Source organism: Octodon degus, unplaced genomic scaffold, assembly GCF_000260255.1.
Source record: "Octodon degus isolate 3935 unplaced genomic scaffold, OctDeg1.0 scaffold00029, whole genome shotgun sequence".
NCBI classification, from domain to species: Eukaryota; Metazoa; Chordata; class Mammalia; order Rodentia; family Octodontidae; genus Octodon; species Octodon degus.
In genome coordinates this window covers 3775646-3789975 of record NW_004524605.1, presented here as the reverse complement: position 1 = coordinate 3789975, position 14330 = coordinate 3775646, and the positions used below count along the sequence as shown (strand labels likewise).

The window sequence follows — 14330 nt, the reverse complement described above, 5'->3', positions numbered from 1 at the left end:
CTGTTTCCGCTTTCAAAGAGCCTCCCCCATCCACCCTCCCCCACCCCCACCCCCACCTGCTGGGTCTCAGGGAAGGCAGGGCTTCCCTCAGCCATGGGCTGGTGGAGGATTTCGAAGCTGGTGTCTTGACCTCTGCCACAGACCAGATCACACTGGTAGGAGTGAAGCCCACTTCCCTAGGTCTGTGCTGATCTCTCCTCCACCTCCTCTTCCTCCTCTTCTGCTCTTGGTTCTCTTCCCTCAACGGCTCCTTGAACTCTCCAGACACATGTTTGGCATTTCAGCTTTGTGGGCCTGCTGTGTGGCCAGCTAAAAGCAGGAAGGCCTGAAGAGGGAGGTGGCAGTGAGTGCCTGGCCATCAGAGCAGGGCCGCAAGGCTGGCAGAGCCTGCTCTCTGGGATTGTGGAGATCTGCGCAGCACCCGGCAACCCTCCTGCTGGCTCAAAGCCAGTTCCTAAGTGGCCTTGTCCCAGCTGTGACCTCAGATTCAAGGGTCTTGCTGTGTCATTGCGTCCTGGTGCTCACAGTAGGCATGGCATCGTGATTGTTGAGTACAAGATTTGTACTGCAGTTAAAGGACAGCTTTTGATAACCCTGGGCTATGAGAAAAGCACTGATTGGGGCTTCCAGTCTCAAAGTCTGAAAACGCCTGAAGTCTTACCTTGCGGTGATGGCTCTGTCGAAGAAGTCGCCTGAGCCTGGGGGTGGGGGCGCGGGGTCCTAGAAGCTCCAGCCCCCACACACTGCTGTGCACAGAAGCCCTTGGCAAGCTCAAGGCCACTCGAAGCCACAGCCTTGCGGGCACCAGGCGGAAGATGCACATACTCGCCATTCCTTTTTGTGTATGTGTATTTCTGAGACAATCTCACTGTGCGGCTCAGGCTGGGCTTGAACTCACTGTGTGGCCCAAGCTGGCCTTGAGTGTGAAACAACCCTCCTGCCTCAGCCTCCCAAGTGCTAGGATTACAGGTGTGCACCACCACGCCCAGCCATGGTCTCCATTCTTAAAAACCCTCTGCGTAGACAGGTCTGACTGCCAGAAGTTTCTCTTCCCATTTCTTTTCACGTTCACCATGACCGCCGTGGGAATTCCTGAAGTTTCATTATGCAGGAGAGGTTTGCTAGCTCAGTCTCCGCCATTACTCTTCCGACCAGGACAAAGCCTCGGAAGTGCGCTCCTCAGACCCCCCACCCCCTCTCCAGTGCTCTTCCCAGCGCTGCAGAGGCCTCTGCTCCCTCGCATGAGGTGCTGGGTCCTCTGTACAAGGTGATAAGTGAGAATTCAAGCGACAAGGGTTCTCAGTAGGTCATCGCGAACAGCGGCCAGTGGCCTTCCCCTGCCAGCTGGGGCCTCCTTTGGCTTTGGTCTGAAAGACATTTTTGTTTTCTGGTGAGAACAGCCCCAGTCTGGCGGGGCTCCGGAGCCAGCAGCAGGAGTGCAAACCCTTTCATGTGACAAGCGGGAGTGGAGTGATGCAGGCCAGCCCCTGCCCTCCCCGAGCAGTCATTTGCATATTCCCCATTCATTCCGGCCTTGAAAAGGAGGCCTGGCTTCCCGGTGCTCCTGCGGGGCCGGCGGGCGGGCGGGCGGGCGGGCTTCAGGCTGGGCGCTGGAGCCGGCCTTTAACCCTGTGCTGCTCTCCCAGGCCAGCCGGGGCTGGGCTCTGGGCGGCGCCGTTCGCGCCGGCAGCTTTCTGTGCCGCAGCTCCGAAGCCCTGACCTGCAGCAGGGACTCGGGAGGTGACAGATTGCTGTCGGCCAGCGCCAACTTCTGCTAACTGGGGGACATTCAGATTTGTTTCTTCTTCCTGTGGCATGTAGAAGATAAATTGCATCAAGAAGATGGAGCAGCAAGAAAATAGAACTACTTGCTGAACTTGCCAGAAAATGAAACTATTTTAATTTTTTAAAAATTTGCCAGAAAATGTACCCATAACCAAAAACAAAACTGTTTTTGCTCACTGTCTAATGCACACAAACATGCACATACCCACACCTGGCCCAGTGGACAAGGAGCCCCTCAAGCTCCAGAGGACAGCAACACGTGCCCTTTAGCAGGGGCCCAGGCAAGCGCGTGCCTGGGGCACTTTGGCATCCCAGAGGGAAGCCTCCCCTCCCCTCCCCTCCCCTCCCCTGCCCTGCCCTCCCTGTGGGTGCCACTGGCCTGTGCACTGTGACTTAGAAGGGGAGCCCGTATATGTGGTAGGTACCAACTTGAGTATTGTGCCTTGTGCGGCTACCTGCCGTCCTGCCAGCTTGGGCTTCCTGCTCTGGTCCTCGGTGCAGCTAGACCTGTGCCCCCCCCTGCTGTTGGAGGCCTCCAGGGCCACAGCTACAGGCACTTACAGACCTGTGACTTACAGGCTGCTCAGGCCACCCTGCCCAGCCAGCTCCTCCCGCTTCCCACCCTGCTCTCCTCCCGTCCTTGCTCTTGCTTCCTGAGGATGCGTCTGAGATTCTGTCTTTAGTCTATTCTTCGCTGAACTGATGTCCCCCGCAGGCCAGTAGCGCTGCTAAGTGGACAAGCAGGCAAGCAAACTCCTCTCTTCCTCTGCCACCTCTGCATTCCTATCCATATCTTGTCAGGACCCTTCCCATCTCAGGGAGCCCCCTCCTAGCTGGAGGAGTGACCTCTGACCCACCTGTGCGTGGTCACCTGTAGTGGGCCTCTTGAGACCATGGTCCCACAGGAGCCATCAGTGTACTTTATAGAGTTTGAACCTGGAGGACATAAAAATTATGGTGTGTCCTCAGTTTGGGCAAGTGGTGGAAATGGATCGCTATTACTAGGACCGCGATCCAGGCAGTATGAATGCACACACATCTGGGAAGGAAAAGGATCATGTTATAGCCTCAAGATTCAGTTTCTTGAGCCGGAGAGATAGCTCAGTAGAATAAATGCTTGCCTGGCAAATGCAAGGGCCTGAGTTCAATCCCTGGTTCCACCACACACACAAAAAAAAAGATAAAAAAGATTCAGTGTCTTGTACAGTAAAGCCTGTCAGGCAGTGTCCCTTTGCCTCCGTGGTCTTCATGGGCCTTGCTGGTACTCTCTGGGTTCTGCCTGCTGTCCCAGGGCTCAGGGTGGAAGGAAGGACAGTGACACCCTGGCTTATCTACTTCACCAGTCTTGATCATTGAACCCTGTACCTGTTTCCAAAGGATCTGCTGTCATTGTGATGTAGGAGAATGAAACTCCCAACCTGAATGGTACCTGGGATGGGTTGTGTTCTCTAAAACCAAAAATGAATTTTAGGAACAAGCAGAGGCAGAGGCAGAATATATTTATTGGGGGAAAGAAAGCTTCTGTTCGAGAGAAGGACAGAAGGGGAACCTGAATGGGTTATCCTGGGAATCTGCTGTTTCTAGCCCCCCCCCCAGGAATTTTTATGGAGCAAAACCATGAAGTGTGGTGGTGATACAGGGAACCTCCAAATGACACATGAAGAAAAATGATCTCCGGTGGATGGCCTCCAAATGATATAGGGGAAAAGTGATCTCCCAACCTAAAAGGTACCTGGGATGAGTTAGTGTTCTCTAAAACTGAAGAATGAATTTTAGGAACAAATGGAGGTTATGAGCAGAATATATTTATTGGGGGAAAGAAAGCTCCTGTCCAAGAGAAGGAAGCGGGGGGGGGGGGCGCCAAGCTGGTGGTCCCTGGGAAGCTATTTCTTCCAGGGACTTTTCTAGAGAAAAACCATGTGGTGGGGTGGGTCTAAGGAGGTGGAGAAGACATGAGAACGCACTTAGATGGGCATGAGGTGGGACAAAACTATGGTCAACCAATGAGATTACAAGCACCATTGCTCAGCTAAAATTGATTAAATCCAGGATCAAATGGGGAAGCGAGTCACGTAGCAAGTGGGCATGAATACGGGACAGGGTCTCTTCCTGTTGGGGGCTGGGTTAGTGACTCCTGTGCTGTCTCCTTGAGGGCCTGGCCCTGTCTGACTACCTGTAATATTTCTATCCAATTCAGCTACCTACAACGTTTCCCCTTCTGAAGAAGTAACCCAAACCGCCATGAAGGAATCATGGGCAATAAGCACTCAGGCTTCTTCAGACTAAAAGGGATCGTAGTTGTGAATCGGCAGTCAGAGATGCTCTCCAGAGATTCTATATAAAGGTCCTCGATAGACAGCAGGCATTTTTATCTTGTGTAAACATATAGCTTTGAGTCTGGAGAGGACAAGGCCAAAGAAACAGTTAAGTATGCCTGGGCGAACTAATAACATCAATGGAGGGCCAGCCAGATAGCTCAGCGGACTAAAGCGCTTGCTTAGGCAGAGAACAGGGACCGGGGTTTGATCCCCCAGCTTCTGTCCTGGCCCCACCCCCCGGGGAATGCAGAGACAGTGTTGAGATTGGGCATGGTGGTGCACACGCCTGTAATCCCAGCACTTGAGAGGCTGAAAACAGGAGGATCACAATGAGTCTAATCTATGTAGTGAGACTCTATAGACCCTGTACTAAATACATAAAAAGAAGAAAAACATCAGTGGGATAATTATGAATACAGTCACCAAAGATTTCCACCAAGAGGAGCCAGTAATGTCTTCCCATAAAGATGATAAGGACAAGGTCTAGGAAACCTCCATGTCTAACGTACCATTGATCTGTTATCTAATATCTTGAACAGCCATTGAGACATTAGCAGAAGGATCAGAAATGTAATAACCATTTTTAAGACTACTCAGAACTTTTGTAGGTCCTTTGGGAAACACTGAGCTCTCTCCAGCCTGCAAGTGGGGCCACCGGCTGGATAACTACTGGCAATCTACATTGACATCTATCCAAAGGCTTGACAGGCTTTTCCCCTACATTGGCCATTAACACGGATTCCCTGGGGCTGAGAGGCAGAGACCCACAACCTCACCAATCTGAAACTTCCTCTGGATGTATCACAAACACTTTTTTCCCGCTCTCCAGCAACTTTGGACTCTTCTTTTTTCTGTCTTTCCATTCTGCATCCTCTCCATTGTGAAGCACTTTCTGAGCAGTTCCTATCAACTGAGGCAAATTCATTCCTGCAGACCCTTCTAACTTCTGCAGCTCGTGTCAGATGGCTGCCCCCCACCCCCAGCAGCACATGCCCTGTGGACGTAGGCACTGCATATAGTTAGTTAAGGCCTTAATAGATACCACATAATCTTTCCCTAGACAACATCTAGTGGATCCCAGTAAAAGGAATCTAAAAGTAAACTAGCATATTTGTTATAGGTTTTTACTTACATGATTACCTAGATTTTGGCATCTTCTAGAACAAATTTTCTGAGAAATCAGAGCAGGCATAATCAAAGCATGAACATTAGAGCTGACAGGTGAGTTTAGACACCCTTTTTTAAAGAATAGTAGTTGTAACCCACTGGCTTTTAAACCCCTTTATTTATGATGGAGTCTGACATTTTGGTATAAGTTCCTCTAGATTTAGTTATAATTATCCCTGTATTTTTGAGGACTTACAAAAATCAGATTAATACATTATTTTTACTGTCAATGGTTTTAAGTAATGTAAGTATAGTTTGGCAGGCTTTTCCTGTTTATACCTTGTGAGAACACAGTGACATCAGCAAGGATTTTATTTTGTACTTGTATGTTTTTGAATTCACAACTTACAGTCTTTGCTTTTAAACTTGAGATTTAGAAATTCACAGAATGTTTGGATATAGCTCTTGAATGTAAGCAAGGGGCTCTACCAAGGGACTTTTTTAACACAGGTGCTCTGAGTTTCATGTACCAGAGACAAGGGCTGCTTCCATCTATAGACCCAAAGCTGTTGGGCACTGTGCACCCAGTGTTTTTTAGACTTTTTCTTCCCTTGACAGGACTTTATCTGTCCTTAGGGATCTGTTTTGACCAATGAAATACTTTTTAAGTCTTTGTACATGAATAACAATATTATTACAATTGTAAAAACCAGTGTCAACATCATTTTGATTAGCTTGCAACCTGAATATATATTACAGTAAGTATTTAGGAGAAATCTCTCCAGGGTAAGAGCTGGGCTTTCAGGCATAGCTAAAAGGAATGAGTGAAGAAAAAGTTATTTCAGTTACAGCTTAAAGTCTATTTTACTGAGGTATGATGACTGGAAGGAAGGTCAGAGTTGGAGAAGGACAAAGAGACCTGTGCCAATTTCCAGCAGTAGGCTGGGGTTCTCTTTCCTCTAGTCACGATTACTCAGGGCTTCTTGTGGAGATGGCAGGTGGAGGTAACAGTCCGGCTGGAGGAGGAGGCAGGCCCAGCGCCCTTCAGTCCTACCCGACCACCTGGGAGGCTGGCTGAGCTCTGCCTCGCCTCAGAGTGCGGCCTCACTTTCAGCGGCTGCCTTGGCAGTCAGGGCATGGCTTGGGGGCCTCTTCAGGCAGACCCTCTTACAGTGGCCCAGCTTTTAACAGCAGTAGCAGATGAACCTCATCACTGAGCTCTTCTTGAAGCCCAGAGAATCAGACTTAGGGTTTGCTTTGAGGCCGCAACAAAAGCAGCCTTTTTTTTTTTTTTTTTTTTTATCGGGGATTGAACTCAGGCCCTTGCGTTTGCCAGGGAAGCGCTTATTCCACTAAGCAATCTCCCCAGCGGTAGTCATTTTTGATCTGTTTTGTCTCCCTGGTTTTCTCCCAGCCCTAATTAAAGGACACTAAGGAAGCAGTTTTTATTAAAGAATCAAGTGCGTTATTTAGAGCAAAAGCTATCTTTTGTAGCTCTTTTTTAATATCTGTAGTTTACTGAGTAATGAATTTATCAGAAAGAGTAATTTGGCCCACTATGGAATTAGGATCTAAGGCTGGGGAAATAGCTCAGTAGAATATTTGCTTGCCTGGCAAGAGGAAGGTCTTGAGTTCAATTCCCAGTACCGAAAAAAAAAAAAAAAAAAGCACACAAATGACCTTTATGGGCTGGGGAGATGGCTCAGGAGAATAAGTGCTTCCCTGGCAAGCACAAGGGCCTGAGTTTGATCCCAGGTTCCACCAAAAGAAAAAAAAAAAGTGAATTAGGATTTAGGGAAGTGTGTCTTACCAGTACCTCTATTAACTGTTCTAAGAAAACAGATTTTTTTTTTAATCTTTCTCTTGAAAAATAGTTGAAAATTTAAAACTAGAAGGCTTGGTTTTAGTTCTTAGACTTTCAAAAATACATCTTTTTCTGTTGTTGTTGTTTTTGCAGTTCCCGGGATAGAACTCAGGACCTTGCACTATCCAGGCAAGTTCTTATCCTACTGAGCTATCTCCTTGATCTATGAATGTACCCTTGAAAATGTCTTTTCCAATCTCTTGCCTGGCTGTTAGGCCAGCAGGTCTTGGGTAGGAGCTCTTTGCTTAGGCTCTAGTTGGAACAGATAGTTCCATTGGATGTCTATCTTTTGGCTGTTTAAAGTTAACAATATAATATTTATCTCCAAATATAATAGGAGCTTGTGATGCTGTTTGTCTCTCATTAGAAGTCAATGTTTGGTTTAAGATTAACATTACATCCTTCCATTCTAGCTTATAGGTCTGAGTGAATCCTCTAAAGATATCAATGCACTTATCAGGGTCATCTAAAATTTTCCAAGATCTGGCTTTATCTGTTTTAGGTCACTGAAAGGAAAAACGTGCATGAAGTTCCAAATTGTCTTTTTTTCCTCTTTAAAGGATATTACCCTTGAGGAGCTTGCATAAACTCAGCTAAGGCTGGGTGTAGCCCTATAGAGGACTGGATTACAACACAGCTGGTCTGGGAGTCCCACCCTCTAGATTAGAAAAGGGGAACCTTCACTAAGGGTGGGCGAGGCTGCGATGAAGGCTGCCTCGTCCTCAGGCTCCAAAGGGTGGGAAGGCGCAGCCTTAGGCTCTGGGATAGTGAATGCCTTGGGTGCCTGAGCTGCACGGTTCTCCAGCCGCTCACATCTACATTTCAGAACTAGAATAACAATGACTATCTCTGGATGCAAACGAAATCTGAACAGAAGACCTTATGAACCATTTTTGTTCTTTTTTACAATATATTTTAGTTGTAAAATAATTAAAAATTAATACTTCTCTTTGCATTCCATTTTGGCTCTAGGGATTAGGTAGGCCATGTACATGTGCAGAAAAATATTAAACGGCTCTTTTTCAGCATGTAATGGTCAAACTTGGTCCAGTGTTTAATGACGCACTCTTAAGGAGTAAGAGACTGACTGTGAGATACCTCCATCCAGTGATCTCAGTGGATGACCTCCAAATGATATAGGGGAAGGCAACGCCAACCTGAAAGGTGCCCGGTGTAAATTTGTGTTCTCTAAAACTGAAGAATGAACTTTTAGACCAAATAGAGGTTAAGAGCAAGATATGCAAGGGCCTGAGTTCAATCCCCGGTTCCGCAAAAAAAAAAAAAAAAAAAAAAAGCAGAATATATTTATTGGGGGAAAGAAAGCTCCTACCTGAGAGAGAGACAGAAGGGGGACCCAAGTGGGTTTCCCAGGGAATCTGCCCTTTCTAGGGATTTTTATAGAGCGAAACCATGCAGTGAGGCAGGTCTGAGGTGGAACACGTGAGGACTGCCACGTGAGGCGGGATGAAGCAATGGCCAGCCAATCAGGCTACAGGCACAACCGCTCAGCCACACTGACTACGTTGGGATCAAGTAGGGCAGCAAAGGCACATGGCAAGTGGGCAGGAATAAGGAACGGGGCCCTTCCTGTTGGGGGCCCTTCCTGTTGGGGGCTGGTTAGTGACTCCTGCTGGCTCTTTCAAGGTGATGATCAATCCCAGACGCTCATCTTTAGGGAGGTAAGCGTTTGTTCCATCTTTGGTCTTTAAGTCTGGCCCTCAGCTGGGGCATCCATCTGTCTCACAGTTGCAAGGTATCTTGTCTTCCGTGCTGTCTCCCTGAGGGCCCAACCCTGTCTGACTATCTATAATATTTTTAACTAATTCAGCGGCCTACAACAATTGTTTTGCCTGCTGTCCCTCTTTGGGCTGAGAATTTTGCTTTGCCTGATTCATGGTAAGGACAATTTTTTATCTTACAAATAGACAATGTTTCTCTTTGTTCCTCTACATTTCAAGGTTGTTTGTAGTTTTGAATTCTGAAAGTGTTTTTGAGCCTGGCTTCCTGAGCCTGTGGTCAGGAATGTGGGTCCTTGTTCCCTGGCCAGGACTTGGGGTGAGTGAGGCTATGGGGGTCCTGATGTAAGGATGGGGGCACAGCTGATGAAGGTTGCTAACCCATAATGGGGCTTGTCTGGCGGCAGCCACTGCAGACCTTAGTTGGGCCTTTCCACCTTCGGGGGACTTTATTCAACCTCAGAGCTACTGTGGGGCTCCTTGGGGAGGCAGGTGAGACACCGTGTAACTTGGCAACCCTGTGTTGTGGGCCGTTCTCTCAAGGGGTATGCAGCGGGGCTCTCCTGCCAATTCCCGAGTCAGGGAGGCCCTTGGCCCCATCTCTGCCTGAGTCGTCTGAGGTCTGGAGTTCTGTGAATCTAATTAAAACCCAGGAGGAAAACAGAAAGCCCCTCTTGGAGTGGATGCAGTGAAAAGCCCTGTGTGGATGGTGGTTGTGGGCCCAGTGTGGTCTGGGTGGGTGCAGCACAGGTCAGGGCAGCACAAGGGTGATGGCGGAGACTGTGCGTCTCCTACCTAGCAACTGGCAACCGGGCTACACACTTCCTGGAGCAGAGCTGTCTCTGGCTCCAGGCTCTGGCACCCGATGTGGTTTGCCACCAAGTAGCTCCTTAGTTGTGGGCTCTGAATTTCCTTCTCCAGAGGTTCCTGAGTGGGATTAAAGGAGATTCTGAAATATTTAAGGGACGATATCTTTGGGATTTTTGTTATTGTTGTTGTTTGTTTTGTATTTTTTAGGGAAGGGTCTATAAGGTGTTCAGGGTCTCACTACTAGATCGGACTCACAGTGATCTGCCTGTTTACAGCCTCCCAAGAGCTGGGATTACAGGCGTGCACCACCACGCCCAGTCTCAATTGCTGACTCAGCACACCCTGGGGGTGGGGCCGGCATGGCAGGGCAGGCCCTAGGATCAAACCCCTGGCCCCTGCACCTGCTTGCAGGTGCTTTAATCCTCTGAGCTATTTGTCCAGCCCTGGGAAGACATCTTTGAATACAATGTGGGTTCTGCCAAGAAGGAAAGGGAAAGGGCTTTGTGAGCCAAAGGTAGATCCTCAGTTATCTGTGGTTTTTATTTATTTATTTATTTGTGTGTGTGTGTGTGTGTGTGTGGCCAGCTCAGCCCACCAGGGGGCGGGGCTGGCTGGCATGTGGTGCGGGGGGATTGAACCGCGGTCCCTGTGCTTTGCCAAGCTTGTTTCAAGTAGGTGCTTTAGACCACTGAGCCATCTCTCCAGCCCTAAGCTTGTTTTTTTTAAGTAGGTGCTTTAGACCACTGAGCTATCTCACCAGCCCTATCTGTGGTTTTAATCAGGGTGGAGTGGGAGTTCCTGGGGCTAAGTCCTGGGAGAAAACTATTGAGTTAGGAAGCTCCTCTGTGACTTGCCTGAGATTACATGACGGGGTGAGTGGTAGCAGAGTCAATCCCAGAGAAGGTGTTGCCTACCGAGGGCTCTAGAGTTGCTGGGCAGGTTGGCAAATGGCTCTCAGCAGGGAGCCTGGAACACAGGACCAAGCCCTGAGCCGGTCAAGCTGCAGCAGAAGTGAGTTGCATTTGGGTGGACAAAGTGGCCCAGTCGGGACAGAATGGGCAGTGCCCGGAGGCGTGCGGTTGGGGTCCCGTGGCCCGGATTTGCCTTTTCTTCACCAGCAGTTTGCAGCTGTGCCTACTGTGTGCCCAGCCACATGTTAGCCAGGGAGGTGGGAATGAAGAGGCTTGGGAGTTGGGATGAAGGAGCTACACAAGCGGCCCTTGCCCTCCCCCCACCCCGTGGAGGCCGTCTTGGGAGGAGAGAGGCTGTCCCTGGGAGACCCTGGGGCCTCTCAGAAGAAGTGGTGCACTTCAGTGCTCAGGGTTGGTTTCAGCAGGAGAGAGTGTGGCTTCTGGCTCCAGGGTCTCCCTAGGCAAGTTCAGCACAGGCTTTAGGAAGGGGCTGACATGGTGCCCTGGGCCTTAGGGCCTTACAGAGGAGGCAAGTCACCATCTCCGTCTTCTGCAGCGTCTCCATTCCCCAGAATATCCTGAGAAGATGCTGTCTGAGACCACTCTGGTTCCTTCCTCCAGGCAGAGGGGTTGTGACATCACAGGGGTGAGCAGGGGGCATGGCATCCAGGTGACACTGGAGAGCAGTCCCTGGTAGATGGCACCACGCCCTCAGCGCCAAAGATGCCCCCCCCCCCGCCCCACTCCTTCCCACCCCTCCAGTGCTGGGCTTCATGAGTCCACTCGGCCGCGGCTGGAGCCCTGATCTCTGATGAGTGTCTCAGAGCTGCCTCAGGAGGCAAGCTCCCCTCCAGGATTGGAGAAGAGGCGGGATGGGGGATGAGGGGCACTTGTCAAGACCCTGGCAAACTGGCAGTCAGAGGGTTAAGGCTGGGTTGCCTGACTCCAAGTTGATCGGAGCCAGCCCCGCCCCGCCCCCTGTTCGGGTGAAGGGGGGCCATCTGGGGCCTTGAGAGGGCCGTGGCTCCTCGCAGAGCTGCCAGACCTGCTCCTGCAGCCACCAGGGAGTCCCGCGGCCAGGCTAACACCTCTCCCACCAGCCTGCTTCTCAGAGCAGCAGCTGTTGCTACCGGCTGTCCCCAGGGGCAGGGCCTTCTCCACTTTTGTGCTCTGATCGAGATGTGGTAACCTCTTTCCCTGGGCCCCACAGGCCCTATAAAGGGAGGCTGGTTCTAGTGGGACCAGCTCGGCCACCTCCTCAGTGCCAGGATCCCGCTGGAAAGGTAGGGGGTGAATGAATCTGCTTTGGCAAGTTGTCTTTGAGCCCCTCTGTCTGGCGGATAGAGGGAACAATGACTTCAGCTGACCATTACCTACCAAGTGCTTCCTTACATGCCTAGCTTTGCCCTCTCTCTGTCCAGGAGCCTGACTGAGTGGAGGCCCCAAGGTGCCTGTGACCTGCCCAAGGCCACACAGCTATCAAGAGTGGACCCTTCTGAGTCCAGTACCAGAATCTCCCATTAGGTGCCTCCTCAAGCTTATTTGTAGAAGTCCCTGGGCCCTAGGAGAGGCTGACATTTTCTTTTTGGAGCTCTTTCCTGCGCATTGAGGGGGTTCTTTGGCCATTTGGTGTCTCGGCTTGTGTATCTGCGCTATTTCCTGAACCCTGGGAAGTTCGTAGGGACCCAGAACCCAGGTGTAAGTTGGCAGCCCAGAACCCACAGAGGGCAGCTGGGTGGCTCCTGGGAAAGGGAAGACCCTGAGGGGCATAGAGGGGCTTGGTGCCAGGCTGATGTGCATGGACTTGGGACACAGAGAGCTAGGTCATGTTTGGGTGCAGTAACAGGACCTTATCACATATATCCACGTAGCAGGAAAAAATTGGCTCGGAGTACCCTGTGGTTAGAGCAGGGAGCCCTGTGAAAGGCTGGTTTTGGGGGTCTCAGCTGCCCTTGGTGCTGGCTAGATAAGGCCTGGGCCTGGGGTGGCAGGGCATGGTGGGGGAGGTGTGCAGGAAGTGTGGCTCTCTCCCGGAGCCACATGGCCAGGGGGGCAGCAGGCCTGGAGTGCTGGGTTGAGATGATGCTCCCATAAGGTCTCGTGCAGCTAAGCCAGTGGCCCCAGGACCCTTGCAGGGGCCACATTTCTGGGCCACCCTGCTTCCCTCAGGGTCCTTCTTCCTGTCTCCCCATCCTGGATCACAAGGGCTGTGGCTTCCGCTATCCAGCCTCTATGCCCCCCATCCAGCCGAGGACATGGGCGTGGGGTCCCAACGCCTTCAGCCTGTGGTGCCACTTGGTTCTGTGCCTAGGGAAAAGGCACAGGCAATGCCAGGAGGGCAGGAGGAGGAGGCGAGTTCTTGCCGAGCATGCTGGTTGCTCCTGCCAGGTGAATATTTACAAACATTCCCAGCCACTCACTTGGCAACGCCAGCACCACTGATCCCTTGGGTGCTGTCCGCCCCCAGCCCATGGCTGCCGTAACCCAGAGAGGTTCCTAGGGCACAGAAGAAGGCAACCATGGCTAGAACCCCAGGGACCACCTAGCACCACCCCAAGTTGACAGAGAGGTCAAAGGAGGCCAAGGCCCCATGAACAGTGAGAGAGACTCAACTCCCAGACCTCTCACAGGCCAAGGGCTTGGTGATGTGGGCAGACTCCAAGGCCCGTGTCCTCAGAGGACCTGGACTCGCAGCTGTGCCCTGCAGCAGCGCCCAGTCTGAAGGGAACCTCGGGGTAAATATGCAGTCGAACCTCACTGGTTCAGCAGTCTGAGAAGAGCAGTGATCCTAGAAGAATATAGATCTTCTGGTCACTGCCCAGCCAAGTAGAGAGATAGATCTTCTGGTCACTGCCCAGCCAAGTAGAGGGATAGGCCCGGTCTTGGGGCCAGAGCAGCTGTAGCTACTACAGATGCTTCGTTGGGGGTGGGAACCTTGCCTGATAGCCAAGTTCTCTGCCAACTGCTCTCCATTGCCCAGGGGGGAAGAAAAGACCTCTCCAAGAGGAGGTGGCAAGTTCCTGATGTGGGGCCAGGAGGAAGCCCACCTGCTAAGGGTGCTGGATGAGCAGCCCTGTGTGCTGATCCCCGTGTCCAGGTCTGCTGGCCTGTGCCTCCATCCACCATACAGAGTGCAGGGAGCTCTGAGGATTGCACCGTGCCACTCACAGGAAAGGGCTTCCCAGGCATCAGGCATTCAGGAAGTTTAGGCAAGTTCCACTTTTCCTTCTGAGGGCTGTGCTAATTAATACAGCAACCTCATAAAGCTCAGCATATCCCAGGGGCCAGCCTCACACTTACGGTGCTGACCTTCATACAGGATTTCACGGGCCTAAAACTTTGTTATCTGAACAGAATATTCAATTTCCTGAATATTCCATACACTCTTACAACTCCAGCCTTTGTGTCTACTTGTCTCTGCTGGGCCCCCATTCCTCTTTATCCTATATCTCAGCATCAGTATTGCTTCCTGTCAGGAGCCTGCCCTGACCCACCATACCTGAAAGAGGCACTTCCTCTGGCTTGCCACATCTGACCACAGCCTGGGCTACACTGCCCTCTGTCCTTCATGTCTCCTCCCATGGAACTGAGAAGAGGCCTAATATTGAAGTAGGTGACAGAAAGGGCCATGTGAGGGTCTGCTGGCTGGCCAAGGACCAGATGGGTGGATGGATGGATGGATGGATGGATGGGTGGATGGATGGATGGATAGGTGAGTGGATAGATGAATGGATGGGGGATAGATGGATGGGTGGATGGATGGAAAGAAGGAAGGATGGATGGATGGATGGATGGATGG

General features: G+C 50.9%; 1 protein-coding gene across 3 annotated transcripts in view; it reads left to right on the top strand.

Annotated features, from left to right (window-relative positions):
• Acsl6 (acyl-CoA synthetase long chain family member 6) overlaps positions 1–14330 on the top strand; it is a 64971-nt gene that overhangs the window by 4975 nt on the left and 45666 nt on the right. The window contains exon 1 of one of the 3 annotated variants that reach the window (XM_023713079.1): positions 11554–11814. The exons of the other annotated variants lie outside the window; for them this stretch is intronic. The gene's annotated coding sequence lies outside the window, so the exon portion shown is untranslated. Of the gene's footprint in view, positions 1–11553; positions 11815–14330 lie in introns of those variants that run through there. 3 annotated transcript variants of the gene reach the window in all.